This window comes from Pygocentrus nattereri, chromosome 2 (genome assembly GCF_015220715.1).
Source record: "Pygocentrus nattereri isolate fPygNat1 chromosome 2, fPygNat1.pri, whole genome shotgun sequence".
Taxonomy (NCBI): Eukaryota; Metazoa; Chordata; class Actinopteri; order Characiformes; family Serrasalmidae; genus Pygocentrus; species Pygocentrus nattereri.
Window position 1 is genome coordinate 1,406,233 of NC_051212.1, and position 16,360 is coordinate 1,422,592.

At 41.2% G+C, this 16,360-nt stretch overlaps 1 protein-coding gene across 1 annotated transcript in view; it reads left to right on the forward strand.

The window, feature by feature from the left end:
* Window positions 1–16,360, forward strand: part of LOC108443622 (zinc finger protein 850-like) — a 225,995-nt gene that overhangs the window by 49,521 nt on the left and 160,114 nt on the right. The window lies entirely within an intron of this gene.

Genomic DNA, 16,360 nt, shown 5'->3' on the forward strand with positions numbered 1-16,360 from the left:
GAAAAAGAGATAAACGGCTCTTTACCTTCAGCAGATCGGCTCCCGTTTCTCTCCATTTCTGTTAGAGTGAGTTATAAACAGAGAAACAGAGAGAAAAAGAGATAAACGGCTCTTTACCTTCAGCAGATCGGCTCCCGTTTCTCTCCATTTCTGTTAGAGTGAGTTATAAACAGAGAAACAGAGAGAAAAAGAGATAAACGGCTCTTTACCTTCAGCAGATCGGCTCCCGTTTCTCTCCATTTCTGTTAGAGTGAGTTAGAAACAGAGAAACAGAGAGAAAAAGAGATAAACGGCTCTTTACCTTCAGCAGATCGGCTCCCGTTTCTCTCTATTTCTGTTAGAGTGAGTTATAAACAGAGAAACAGAGAGAAAAAAGAGATAAACGGCTCTTTACCTTCAGCAGATCGGCTCCCGTTTCTCTCTATTTCTGTTAGAGTGAGTTATAAACAGAGAAACAGAGAGAAAAAGAGATAAACAGCTCTTTACCTTCAGCAGATCGGCTCCCGTTTCTCTCTATTTCTGTTAAGAGTGAGTTATAAACAGAGAAACAGAGAGAAAAAAGAGATAAACAGCTCTTTACCTTCAGCAGATCGGCTCCTGTTTCTCTCTATTTCTGTTAGAGTGAGTTATAAACAGAGAAACAGAAAGAAAAAGAGATAAACGTCTCTTTACCTTCAGCAGATCGGCTCCTGTTTCTCTCTATTTCTGTTAAGAGTGAGTTATAAACAGAGAAACAGAGAGAAAAAAGAGATAAACAGCTCTTTACCTTCAGCAGATCGGCTCCTGTTTCTCTCTATTTCTGTTAGAGTGAGTTATAAACAGAGAAACAGAAAGAAAAAGAGATAAACGTCTCTTTACCTTCAGCAGATCGGCTCCTGTTTCTCTCTATTTCTGTTAGAGTGAGTTATAAACAGAGAAACAGAGAGAAAAAGAGATAAACGGCTCTTTACCTTCAGCAGATCGGCTCCCGTTTCTCTCTGAGACCGCAGAGCTCTTTGTCTTGTTTTTGTTGTTGTTCTTCTTCTTTTTCTCCTCCTCCACTTTTTATTTTGGAGATCCACCGTTTTAGCACCCCCAGGTGACGTGGATCTCGGGACGTTACTTTTCTAATCCCACCTGTATTGCGACAAACCCCGCCTCCTGCGCTCCGATTGGTTAGAAGTTCATAAGAGCAGCTGCGCGTTTATTTACTGCAGCAGTTTTAAATTTACATAAATATGACATAAATAATGGAACAATGATGACGGAACACATTCAATAAACCAATTATATCATCAACTGCAGGACACTGGTCAGAACTTTGTCAGCAGACTATCAGACACTGCTGGAGGACAGTTTGTGTGATTTAGTTTTTAGGTGATGCTGTTTTTATGTCTGTAAACAGTGAAGGATCTGCATTTTAGTTTAAAATAAAATGATTAAAACTGGCATTTATCACAAAACTCCTCAAATGTCTGTGTCCACCTTTAATGTGGAGATCTGGGGCTGTGCCTCCTCACTGCCTCTGAACTTCTCTATGAAATATATGTAACGGTGTACAATAGTTGTATTAATGTTATGCTATGAAATTCCTGCTAAATGGGTTTGGCACCATCCGCTGGTTGGTCAGCGTATTACAGTTTCTGTATATATAGGTGATTCGGTGCAGTCTCGGCAGTAGAGTGTTTGCATGCTGCCGTGGTGAGTACATCCTTGTATGTTCAGCTCAGCAAAACTGCAAAAGCTATGTAAAGCGTTGTAGTGCTCGACTTTTGTCCCTATTGTCTTGAAATACATGTAACAGAGACCAGTATACCTAGTTGGGCTCTTCCAAGACGCTTTATTTAAAGAGTTATAAATTTGAAGCTAAACCTGAACTGAACTGTGCTAACAATAGCCTGTTTCCTTAGTTGTACGCTGACGGAAGTATGAACAGAAACTTATACTGTGGTTGCCATACTCATTACAGGTATGTTATATTTGTGTTTTTATGTATTAGAATAGTATGAATGAGCACAGCAATGCTAGCTGGTTTACCTAGCTTATTTTTAGTTTCACCATGTGGTCTGGATGCCATATTTTGTGTTCGCCACCAGATGGCACTATTTCATATTTGACCTTTTTGTTGATGTTCCACTAATTTAAAAAGGGATGATGTAGCTGTAAAATATAATTCATATTGATACCGTGACAATTGACCCTGATGTGAAATGTAAAATGTAGACTTGTATAAATCTTTAAAAAACTGAACATAATATGGAAACACAAGCACTTCTACCACTATACGATCGTAGAAATTTGTAAAGGTAATTGTATTATTTTCATGAATTATATGTCTTGTCATTGGTTTATTGTGGAGTTGTATCTAGACTACTGTAGTCTCAGGCAGTAGAATGGTTGTATGCTGCCATGTTGTACGCTGACTGAAGTATGAACAGAAACTTGTACTGTGGTTGCCATACTCATTACAGGCTAATAAAAACTGCATCATCCCAATCCGGTGTCCATCACTGACCAGGGCAGACGAACACCCAATAGGAAGGGTCACATATATTCATTAAAAACCCCGGCTGTGGTATTATGTCATTAAAAATAATTAAAAAAAACATTTATTTTATTAGTTTGTTACCAGAAGCATCAGTTTTGTAATGAGAGTCATTATTTAGAATTAATAACACAACAAAGCAATCACTGTTTGTGATTAAAGAAAATGGGAAAACATTTGTTAATACCGACTACGCCACCTAGGGGAATTTCACCCCCAGGGAATTATGGAAGAGTAAATAGAAAAAAAAAAAAAAAATGTAATTTAACTATTAATATCCAAGTCACACCAGTGTGAATACACTTGGGGACCAGAGACATTGTTCCACAATACAAAAAGTAACATTATTAACAAAATACATTTCTAAAAGAAAAAAACATAAAAACTGCTCACCAGCAACGGCTGGATCAAAACACAATAATCACACAACACAAGTCAAATGAGTTACAAAGAAAAGAAAAGAAAATCCTATGCCTACTTAGATCACAAGGAACTGGCTTACTACTGGTATCTATAATTAATAAAACACATTTGGAGGGCCTTCTCATACAAAGCCCCCCAGCTCTGGAATCTTCCTGTTAATGTTCGGGACTCGCATTCAGCCAGTCTAGGCTAAAAACTTATTTGTATAGTCAAGCCTTTGGTGATTAGTCTCCCTGTCAGATCTGGACAGGCCAGAGTCTCTGCTTCTCTGTTATACTGTAATCTGTGGTCAGCCACTCTTTACAGAACGGACTCAGTGTTTCTCTTTGCTTTCTCTGCCGAGTTGATCAGTCCTGTTGTCATTTTTATAACAAAACTTTTGCTTAATTAACTCATTTTAGGTGAAAATACTCCAGTGTCTCTCTTGGTAAACCAGTCTTTTAATAGAATTTGATTACTTACTCACTAATGTTTATTCAAATTGTCAGAAGAACAAAACACTGAAGTCAAACAGTTTCCATCAGGTAAAAGTGAGTGGCTCTGAAATCACTTTTTGCAAGTTTCAGATTAAGATTTATTTGCAACTTGGTTACAAGCTTAAGTTTAATAAAAGCTGGTGTTAAACTCAGGATCACAAATGAGTTTCCTTTACTATATTGATCTGTTGATCTCTGGTCATAAACATAAACCAGCCCAAACTAATTTACTATAAAATAAAATTGTGTTTGTATAAATTCAGACAAAAGATGCGTACATCACGATTGTATATTTGTATATATTTCTATATTATGCTCTATTTACACAAAGTTAGGTTAGTTCATCATTTATGCTTACTTTTTTTTTTTTAATTTTACATTGCTGTACTGTGTCGGTATGACCAACAGGTAAAAACAAGCTCAAGTGACTACTGTGCCCTGATTGGTGTTCTTGCTTCATGCTTCTTTCATTTTGACATGCTACATTTTTATATATACATAAATTAAAAGGAAAGACAGATTTCTCAGAATGTAGTGGAGTCAAAAGTAAGATATTTGACTTTGAAATGTAGTGGAGTGAAAGTATATAGTCACCCAAAATGGGAGAACCTCAGTACATATACACCAAAAAAAGTACTGAAGTAGAGTAACAAATTACATTTATTTAGTTACTGTTTACCACTGGTTATCCAGCAGTTTTTACTTTTGAGGTAGTGTTTGATCAAGCTTCAGTGGAACAGGCATCCTAAACAGGCATCCTAACCAGATGCCTGAACCACCTCAGCTGGCACCTCTTGACGTGGAGAAGCAGCGGCTCTACTCAGAGTCCCTCCGGGATGACAGAACTTCTCACCCTATCTCTAAGGGAGAGTCCAGACACCCTGCAGAGGAAACTCATTTCGGCCGCTTGTATTCGCAATCTCGTTCTTTCAGTCAAAGCTCATGACCATAGGTGAGGGTGGGTCGAATGCCTTCTCCAAATCCACAAACCACATGTGGACTGGTTGGGCATATTCCCATGAACCCTCCAGAATCCTGGAGAGGGTGAAGAGTTCAGAGAGGGTCCAGTGTTCCACGACCAGGGCCGAACCCACACTGCTCCTCCTGAATCTGAGGTTCGACTATAAGCCGGACTGTCTTCTCTAATACTCCTGCATAGACCTTACCAGGGAGGCTGAGGAGTGTGATTCCCCTGTAGTTGGAACACACCGTCCGGTCCCCCTTTTTAAAAAGAGGCACCACCACCCCAGTCTGTCAATCCAGTGGTACCGCCCCCGATGTCCATGCAATGTTGAAAAGGCGTGTCAGCCAAGACAGCCCCACAACATCCAGAGCCTTGAGGAACTCGGGACGGATCTCATCCACCACTGGAGCCTTGCCACCAAGAAGCTTTTTAACTACCTTAGCGACTTTGGCCTCAGTAATGGACAAGCCTATTCCCGTGTCTCCAGACTCTGCCTCCTCACTGGAGAACGTGTCAGTGGGATTGAGAAGGTCCTCAAAGTATTCCTTCCAATGACGTCTTCAGTCGAAGTCAGCAGCACACCATCTCCACTATATACAGCGCTAGTGGCACACTGCTTTCCACTTCTGAGTCGCCTGACGGTTTGCCAGAATCTTTTCAGAGCCGACTTAAAGTCCCTTTCCAAGGCCTCACCAAACTCGATACCTACCAGCTGCCTCTGGTGTCCTGCAGGCCAACCATGCCCGGTAGGACTTCTTCAGCTTGACAGGCACCAACTACCTTGCGGCCACAGTTACATTCAGCCGCTTCAACAATGGAGGAGCGGAACATGGCCCATTCTGAGTCAATGTCCCTCACCTCCCCCGATATCTGGTCAAAGTTCTGACGGAGGTGTGAGTTGAAGATGAATCTGACAGGTTGTTCTGCCAGACGTGGGTTTGCCTGGTCTGACCAGCATCTTCCCGCACCACCTGATCCAACTCACCACCAGGTGGTGATGATGATGATGATGATGATATTATTATTATTATTATTATTATTATTATTAATAATAATAATAATAATTTTTTATTTAAAAGTGCCTTTCAAGAGACCCAAGGACACTGTAAAATAGATAATAAAAGAAGAAAAAAGATAAAGTAAGATCATATACATACATACATACATACATACATACATAGACACATACATAACCATAAATACAAACACATAATATCAACCATATGCTAGTTTCAAAAGATGAGTTTTGAGTCGGTATTTAAAAACATCAACAGATGAACAAGCTCGCAGTTCATCAGGAAGACCATTCCACAGCTTTGGACCCGCAGCACAAAATGCTCTATTTCCAATGGTGCTTAGCTTAAAACGTGGGACCTCAAGCAAGTGGAGGCTAGAGGACCGAAGAGTACGCACTGGAGAATAGGGTTGAAGTAGACTTCTAAGGTCAGATGGGGCAAGGTCATGCAAGGATTTAAACACCAACACAAGTAATTTGTACTGTATACTGTACTTCACTGGAAGCCAGTGGAGACGACCAAGATTGTGTATGGGTCAGCACCCTAGCAGCAGAGTTCTGCACATATTGCAGCTTGCTCAAAGCCCAAGCAGGGAGGCCAGACAGCAGAGCATTGCAGTAGTCAAGCCTGGAAGTTATAAATGCATTGACTATGGTCTCAGCAGCAGTGAAAGAGAGAAAAGGGCGGATCCTAGAAATGTTTTTAAAGATGGTAGAAGGCTGTCCTACATGTGTTGTTAATGTGTGATTCAAATGATAATGTAGAATCAAAAATTACTCCAAGATTTCTCACTTGTGTAGAGGTAGAGACAACAAAACCAGGGATACAGACAGCAGTGTCACTAAGCCTCCTGACTGTTGCAGGAGAAGCAATTATGATGGCTTTGGATTTTTTATTATTCAGGCTCAGGAATTTCTCCACCAGCCAAGCCCTCACGTCGGTTAAGCAATTCAGCAAGGCACTAGGTGGCAAGCTGTGAGAAGGCTTTGTACAAATGTATATCTGGACATCATCAGCAAAACAGTGAAACTGCAGCCCATGATGTCTTATGATGTTACCAAGAGGAAGGATGTATAAAATAAAAAGAAGGGGCCCAAGAACAGAGCCCTGGGGGACACCATGTGACAAAGAGCCTGTGTCAGATCGAAAACTTCCCATTGAAATAAACTGCTGCCTACCAGAAAGATATGATTGGAACCAAGCTAATGCAGTACCAGTTATGCCAAATATATTTTTGAGATGAGTTAGTAAAAGGCTATGACACACTGTATCAAATGCTGCAGTAAGGTCCAATAGGACAAGCAGACTCAGCGGTCCTTGGTCAGCTGACATCAGCAAACAACCCTAACAAGAGCAGTTTCTGTGCTGTGATTCCTCCTAAATCCTGATTGAAAGACCTTAAACAGATCACATGATACTGATCACAGCAGCTACTGTATGCTCCAACAGTTTAGCAAGGAATGGGAGATTAGAGATGGCCTATAATTTGCGAGTTTCTCAGGATCTAGGCCAGGCTTCTTGAGAACTGGAGTAATAGCTGCCAGTTTCAGAGAAGCTGGGACCATTCCTGAGCTAAGTGAAGTATTGATAACCCTGGTAATAAAAGGACAGATAAATGGAGAACAGGCTTTCACCTGCTGTGTTGGCAGGGGTCTAATTGACATGTAGTTGCCCTTGAGGAATTAATAATCTGTGAAACATACTGCTGGCTAACAGTATTGAAAGTAGAAAAATAGCTGCTACTGAACTGAAAATAGTTGTGGAATGTTTAGGGTAGTTGCAGTAGGCTGAAACTGAGTAAATTGTGTGTATTTTGACATGATAGCGAAAAATCAAAGAACACAGCTTTATGGTCAGATACACACAGATCAGTGCCTTTTACATTAAAAGGGGTTTTACCCAGAGAGCAAACAATGTCCAAGGTGTGGCCCTTGTTATGAGTAGGAAAATCAACATGCTGAGATATAGCAAAACTCTGTAAAACATTAAGAAATTCTTTAGCAAACAGACAGTTACCAGAATTGACATGAATATTAAAGTGACCAAGCAGCAACAGATCAGAATAAACAGGAAAAAGAGTGGAAATTAGCTCAGAAAATTCTGCCATAAAAACAGACAAAGTTTTTGAGGGGCGATAGATAAGCAAAACCAATACAGGTTTACCAGTAGAGACCAACAGTTCCAAACACTCAAACGATGTCATATTTGGGATTAAAACTGTTTTAACTTTAAGGCCAGATCTGTATACCACTGCAACTCCTCCACCTTGACCAGTTAAACAAGGTTTATCCGCGTATTGATAATGTGGAGGCAGAGTCTGATTAAGCGACAAATACTCATTAGGCTGCTGCCAGGTTTCCATGAGACAGAGCAGGTCAATGTCATGTTCCAGCATAATATCAGCGACAAACGCTGCCTTATCAGTGCTCGGGGCATGTAGAGATGTTGTAGATACGTGACATAGGCTCCGGTTGTTTACGTGATCAGCTAAGCCCGCCGTCGCCTGGGAAGATTTACGGCGGTACGATGCCAAGAGTGAGGGAATATTGTTGGGGTGCTGATAAAAGTTAAAAGTCTGACCAAGACCCTGATGACAATATTTAGGTTGTCACAAAATACCATGGTGATGATGCGTCAATAAAGGAGCAGGAGTTTTGCACTGTGTGTTTCGGAGCGTAAGAAGTTCATCAAAAGAGTACCTTATTCTCCTTGCTGTCATGATATGGCTACAATGGAAGTTGCAGCCGTAACAGTCCAGTAAATGCCAGAGACTAATCCCGAAAAAAGCCACAAAGCACGAGCAACACAGGTACTCTCACAGTAGGTGTTAAGCACAGTCACAGATGCTCCACGCTAAGTAGAGAACTCAGAGCCACAAGGAGAAATCCACAAGGCTCATTTTACAGTAAATCCAGTACAAAGTTTGATACAATGTGTTGGGTTTTGCTGCACTTTTTCACACAGCAAGCAGAAAAACCGAATACATAACTTTATCACCGGGGGAGAAGCGGCAGCCAAACGTGCCAGCATATCTCTCGCAACCCAGAAAGTCCAACAGTTGAAGCTAACAGTGCTGAAGAGTGATCAGTTGACAGCTCAGCTCCTCTCTTTACCCGAGTGTCCAAAACACATGGCCGCAAGTCCGATCACATGACTACAAAGTCAGTCATTGAACTGCAGCCTAGGGTGTCCTGGTGCCATGTGCACTTATGGACATCCTTGTGTTCAAACATGGTGTTCATGATGGACAAACTGTGGTTTGCACAGAAGTCTAAAAACTGAACACCACTCAAGTTCAGATCAGAGAGGCCATTCCTCCCAATCGCACACCTCCAGGTCTCACTGTCATTGCCCACGTGAGCATTGAAGTCCCCCAGTAGGACAATAGAGTCTCCAGGAGGAGCACTTTCAAGCACCCTTCACAAGGACTCTAGGAAGGCTGGGTACTCTGAACTGCTGTTTGGTGCATAAGCACAGACAGCAGTCAGGACCCGTTAGCCCAACCCGAAGGCGTAGGGAAGCTACCCTCTCGTCCACCAGGAAAAAAACCCAACATACAGGCGCTGAGTCGAGGGGCTATGAGAAAGCCCACACCTGCTTGCTTCCTCTCACCATGGGCAACTCCAGAAAGAATAAAGTCCAGCCCCTCTCAAGGAGATTGGACCCAGAGCCCTCAGAGAACTCAGGCTCCTTCCCCATCAGTGAGGTAACATTCCAAGTTCCAAAAGCCATTTTCAGGACTCCTGCATCTCCTTCGGGCTGGGCCCGGCCGGGCACCATGAGTAAATGCCTGGCCACCAGATGCTCGCTGGCGAGCCCCTCCCCCAGGCCTGGCTCCAGGATGGGGCCCCGGTAACCCTGATCCAGGCAGGGTACACAAGTTCTGTTTCCTTTTTGTTTTCATAGGGGGAATTTTGGATCACACTTTGTCTGGCCTGTCACCTAGGACCAGTTTGCCCTGGGAGACCCTACCAGGAGCTTTTGCTCCAGACAACATAGCTCCTAGGATCATTCAAGCACACAAACCCCTCCACCACGATAAGGTGAGCAAATGAAATAAAAAGCTTAAATATGCATGCCCATTTGGAGTTGTGTTTTCCAAGTTATGTTGTGTGATTGGCATTGTGTGTCAAATAAAATAGAACTACTGGACCTTACGCTCTCCCATTGTTCATTATGTCTCGGAGGCCTATATCCCCATTATCTACTTAAACTTCTAGGATCAATATGAATGCCCATGGAATTAACTGTGATCTTCTTTACTCGTTCTGGATGCGGGTACCTTTTGCCTCCTCCAGAATCTCAACCATCAGTCTTGCAAACCCACAACTGCTCCCCGGGTCCTGTAGATTGAGCTGCCCACATTTTCAGGCAAGTGTGCTCACTGCTATCTAGTGTATTCACTAGTGTACATGTATGTGGGTGTTTCACTGCATGGATGGGTCAAATGCAGAGGTCTAATTCCTCTGTGTGCAAAAACAGTTGGTCAGTGGTTCTGTCCTTGGACCCATCCTTTTTATATTTAATGTTTCACCTGTAGATCAGATCAATCAGATCATTCACAGTCTTAGTGCATAACTTCGTGGGACCTAAAGCTTTAGCTTCAAACTTCAACTTCATTGTGAATGCGGACAGATCAGCTATTAGATCAGCTGAAGTCATTAAAAACCTTGGTTTCATCTTCATATTTGAGCTTCACATTGTCACTAAGATCACATTTTATTATCTGTACAATATTGCTCATCCCCAACTAAGCAATGCAAATGCAGGTAAACACCTTAAACCCCTGTAGACTATCAGAGCCCTTCACTGTTGTTGGCCTTAGTATAGGAAAGTACAGGAACAACAGCACTGAAAAACCTGCTCTGATCTGAGAAATTGATAAGGACACTAAGGATAAATAAGGATAAACAAGAATAGACAGAAAAATGTTCTAAATAAACAGTCCAGACCCACACAATACAGAATATAATGACATACAATGCAACATTAAACACATTACAGAGCAGTAAATTTTTTCAAAGCCAAGCAGGGGGAACAACAAACACCAGCATCACAAAATCAAAGGTTGCATGCATGGTTGCCTACCTGCAACCTCAAAATAGTTTTAAGGCTGTAGCAACATACACACTCTCACACCTACAGGCAAGGTTGACATGTGAGAAGGTGCCGGAGCAGTCTAGCAGTCTACCCCCAAAAATTAGGCACAAACTGTTTACCAATATCAAGTGGTGGTTGAGTAGGAACCAAAATGTGTGAGAAGGAAAATAAATTGAAGAAGAAGCAGAGATACCAACCACAAAGGATGACCTGAGTGGAACTGCCTGGGTTATTGGAAGCAGGGGGAACTCCTTCATCTGTTATTCCAACTATTACACTCTGTGACCCATAAACAAAGCTCAGCCACCAAATTCTAAAGCAATGCCTTTTAACAGTACTTAAACTGTCATAAATCAGGAATGTTGAAGTGAGCAGGGTGCTGGCTTCCTAGTAGTTCCCAAAATTCAGAGAAGCTCTGCAGGAGGAAGAGCTTTCTCTTATAAAGCGCCCCAACTCTGGAATAATCTCCCCGATAATGTTCGGGACTCAGACACAGTCTCAATCTTTAAGTCTAGACTAAAAACTTACTTGTTTAGTTTAGCTTTTGGTAGTTAATGTTAATTCCCTTTAGATAAGGCTGCAGATCCAGGGGTTCATGGACATAGTGAATTGTGGGTAAACTGAGATGCTGGTGCTGCTGTCACTCACTACATGCAGTCACTCAGGTTTGTGGACGGTGGAGTGGGTGAATGCCAGTGTCTCAGGGAGCCTCCGTGTCTATGTTACCTTCTGGCTCTCTCCCTTTAGTTAGGCTGTCATATTCAGACCTGCCGGAGTCATTAGTCACACTCTGATAATTTTTTACATTTTCTGTTCTTCATAAATCCAGTCTAAACTAATTCCTAAATCTTTCCTTCCTCCGAGTTACTGACTGTCCACCGGTCCGGCCCAATACTGATGGATGTCCCACCCTCAAGTCCCCCTGTCCCCCTGATTGACCAGACTGATGGAAGTTTCTGGAACGCAGCTTCTCCACTACAGATCACATCCAAATCTATATGAACTCTAATTGTTTCCACTGTTGATTATACACACCTGAATATATTAGAACTGCGTGGATGTAAAATTGACTTTTCAATGTTTAACTTATAAGTTGTCTGACCAGTGGTAGGATGGTCCCCCCTTTAGATGTGAGTCTTGGTCCTCCCGAGGTTTCTTCCTCCTCCAGCTCTGAGGGAGTTTTTCCTTGCCTCAGCGCTCACGGGGGTTCTGTATATTCTGTATATTATGTTCAGTGTTTTGTCTGATTCTCTGTGCTGTGATTCCCATTTTTGTAAAGCTGCTTTGTGACAACATCAGTTGTAAAAAGCGCTATATAAATAAATTTGATTTGATTTGATTTGATATTTTCCCTAATTATTTTTTTCTAAAAAGCTCAAATAGCTCCAAACACTTAAAAGCTCTAAAACCAACTGAGAAAATAGTTAGCATTAGCATCTAGCTAACATCATGACAACTAACCCTGTAGGTACAATTTGCTGTCAGAAAGAAACTTGGACTGACATCAAGACCCAACGTTGCCTTGACGTCAATCCCTAATGTTGAACAGAGGTTGAATTTTAGTTGAAATTGAAAATCGGCTGACATCAATACCTTACCTATCTTTAGCTTGACGTCAATCCCCGACATTGGACAGACATTGAATTTTAGTTGAAAATACAAATCAGGATGACGCCAAAACCCAACATTTGCTTGACGTAATCCCTCTGCGTTGGACAGATGTTGAATTTTGGTTCAAAATGAAAATCGGGCTGATGCCAAAACCCAATGTTGGCTTCACATCAAACCCCGATGTTGGATTCTTGATGAAAATGAAAATCAGGCTGATGTCAAAACCCAATGTTGGCTTTACATCAACCTCCAACATCAGACAGAGCATTTGGGTGCCTTGCTCAAGGGAACTATAGTTGTCAATAGGATGAGTCTGGGATTGAACTGTCAACCCTGCAATTAGTGAACAATTCGCTCTACCACCTGAGGCATGGCTGCCCCAACCTAGCTGTAGCCGCCTTAACACCTTTCTGAAAAGTCATCTTAAACATTTTTAAAATATGAATGAAACACACACACACACACACACACACACACAAAAAAAACCACAAAGCAACAACTCATCAAAAGTACATCTTTTTCAGGCTGTTCGGGCTGATGTCAAAACTTAATATTGTTTAGCGACTTGAATTCATGCTTACATATTATATTCATAATTGCTCTCAAAATAAAAACATACTGATAACACTTGCTTATTTATTTTAGTAAAACAACTAAAGACATCTTTCAAAGAGACAAAAAAAACTGCTAAATTGGATAAATATTGTGCTCCTAACTGTTTTGGGTTGGACATGTAGCCCTCACTGCCAAACTGCCCAGGGCCTTGTTAAAGGTGATCTGCCAGAGCACAGGAAATATATTCTGGTCCTTGCTCTACCACTTTTTGACAGCAGCTGCAATGACAAAGAAAAACTAATCTGTCTTTGTTTAATGATTACAGACAACAATCAGAGGAGCCAAAAAAAGCCAAACACTGGACCATGACATAGGGTGCAGATAAGTAATTAGCCAAGATGGAGCTGCTTATATGCAATGCAGAAAATAAGGATTATTAACAGCATACTAAGATGGTACTCGTAACTATCCACACTCAAATGCTCTTAAAGTTGATGCGATTTTTCTTTCTTAATGTGACTTTTCTGAGTGAAAGACTACTTGGGTGGGAAATAACTGTGGGGAAATTTGTCATTTCTGAAATATGATTCATTAACAGCTGAAAGCTTTAAGTTTTTTTTCCCCCTTTCAAATACATAGGCAAGAAAAATTCTGGGTAGCAGGCTAGCCTGTTAGCATACATTTTGCTCTCATTTTTCTTAGACTTTCATGACAAAAGCAAAAGAAAACTTCATTAGAAAGATGAAGTTAAACAATTCCATATGAGTGCAATCACCTAACATTTGAGCAAGAGATGGACTGTGTGTGTGTAACTGCATGTCTCTCCTTTACCAGCTAATTTATATATTTATATCACCAGCTAAAATATATTTATACTTATATACTTACATACTTATATATTTTATGTTCACTGATATACATGACATATGTAGGGGCCTACTCTTGCTATATCAGTATTGAAAATTTCCCAAAAATGACATTAAAGCAAAACTGTTGAGTTTTGTTATCTTGTGGGTCTTCTTGCTGTAAGAATTCAGTATCAGTCAGACGAATGCAAATCTTAGTGAAATGACTGGGTTTATTTATGTGAAACAGTGGGGAAGTCCAGAGGCAGGCATTGGTCGAGACCAAAAGCATTTTATATAATGATCACCAGAGTGATCATGATACCAGGCAGACAAAAGCAGAAGGATAATCCAATATGTGAGGTAATCAAAACCAGGAATCCAAAAACAGGCAAACAAAACCAAAGGGGCAAGGCAAAATTCTATATGTGACCAAGGTCTATTTGGTGTGGGTAATGGCATAAATTTCCCAGCTGGTAACGTTTTGGGAGTTTTACATCTTGAACAGGTTGTACATGAAGCCACAAAAGTGTCAATGTCCAAAGATATTCACTCCCACCAATACCTTTGTGACAGGAGTCCCCGAGTCCTGGTTTCCCCTGGATGGCCTGAGGTCAAGGAAGAATGTGCCCAGGTTATCAACTGATCCCGAAAGGGTAGAGGCATGTACAGTTTTTGTGGAGGTGAATACACTGATCGGGTATTTAAAAGTTCTGTAGAGTTTTATCGATTTCTTCATCTACTTCCCAGCGTACGGAAGAAATGATTTCCAGGGGCAGAATACGTTGAGGGATCTCCGATTGGTTGGGGATGGTGTCCTCCTGAAATATACGGGATAAGATATCTGCCTTGGTGTTTTTGGATCCTGGTCGGTGCATGATACTAAATTGAAATCAGGAAAAGAATGACCAGCAGGCTTGTCTAGCATTTAGCCTCTTAGCAGTCCGAAGATATTCTAAGTTCTTATGATCCATGAGGACCGTGAAAGGGAATCTAGCTCGCTCTTTTAACAAAGATGTCAGTGGTGCGGCTATCGAACCAAAATTTCCTAATAAATCTATGATAGAAGTTAGCAAAACCCAGAATTCTTTGTAACTGCTTCACTGTCTCAAGTTGCGGCCAATTCACCACTGCATCTACCTTGTGGTCATCCATTGTTATTCCCTGATCATTGATATAACCGAGTGTAACCCTCCTAAATTTAACTGTGCACTAAGGGGTTAAATTCAGTGTTATAACAGCACCTACTGCTCAGCGAGATGAGAAGACCCCCTCCCCCCTTTTCTCTCTCTCTCCCATCCCAATTTTGTGCTGTTTTCTGAGACGTACAAATGTAAAATAATTTAATTGCACTTATCTGTAATTCTTTTCAGTAAGGAGTTTTGTTTTGTATGACATTGTATGACATTTAAGGCTAGTTAATAAGTTCCTAAAGGCATGGAGTTTCCAGATACATTAGTATGAGCCTTTGTATTTGTGTTATCACGAAGTATTGTATCTGGAGCAGTATTTCATAGTGTTTCAGTACGGGATTGATATTTAACAAGGTTTTCTGCATTATGCAGACTGGTTTTTTTTTCATGAATAAAGTTTTGCAAGATAGAAGGAGAGATGGCGAGCCAGTGAACCACGTGATCCTGACCTCCTGTGCAGCAGCTCTACAGGCAGCTGCAGGAAGAGAGAGAGAGAGAGAGAGAGAGAGAGAGAGAGAGACCGAGATATCCCTGGACGCGCAAGTTTTTTTTCAGCTGGACATTCACACGCCCTCACACACACACTTGTATATACGGACCAATTTTTTTGAAAAAATAGAACTTAACGTGCACGTAGAGAAAAAAAAGGGACTACCCGGGTAGCAATTTTTTTTTTTTGGTTTATTTGTCTTCTCATTACATCTGTGGACTAAAGTTGAATGTTTCTCTTTTGTTATTTTCTTCAAATGTCTACTATGGTTGCTGATAAATGTCAATTCTTTAATACACAATTATAAATTTCACCTCTGTGTTTGTGTGTCGCTGCTCAAAACCCTCCTTTTCCCGAGCCTAGTTAGAAGCTTGGTGTACCCCTTTGATTTACTTAATTCATTCTGTACTACAGTTCAATAGCACCTTGCTACAGAGAGACAGAAAGTGGCGAGCCAGCCAGGAGGGTTTATTGTACATAGCAGCGAGAATTGCGGTCTATGAGTTATTAGTACTTAAACCACAATACTAAGACTATACTATTTTTTTTGTTTAGTAACTAAAGCCAACTCCAGTTTTTTGAAAGGGAACTAGACTAAAATGGATCTTGAAAATAAGTTTGGAGTGCACGCACAGAGGTCTCTATGTATGCTTAACATTGCTGAAACTGATGTTGATGATGACATAGTTGCTTCTTTTAGGAAGTATGGGACTGTAACTAAAATTGTTAGGATGAGAAAAGCAGATTCAGAAATTTACAGTGCAGTTGTTGAGTTCGATTCAGAGGAGCCCTTATCTTGTTTACAACCTGATTTTCCTTGCTACATAACCAGTGTTGCTAATCCCTCAGTTCAGTGGCTAGTTGATAATGTGCATGTACTAATGCAGTCCTCAGCCTATACCTCACTGATCACTATCCAACCTGATAAAAGTGACAGTACCGAATCAGATTCAGATGGCGCTGATTCAGACCATAGTCAAACACCCTTGTTGAGTAAGACTACAAGGAGAATGGAAAGCCTCCCTGCAACACAGGCAACACCTGATACTGCTGTTGTTCGCTCTAAGCTGCCCAAGCAACTTCCCACTGCCCAAGCGGCTACCCCTAATGTCCCTTCTCACGTTCTTGTTCCACCTGAAGTACAACGCATAGTAGTAGAGCAT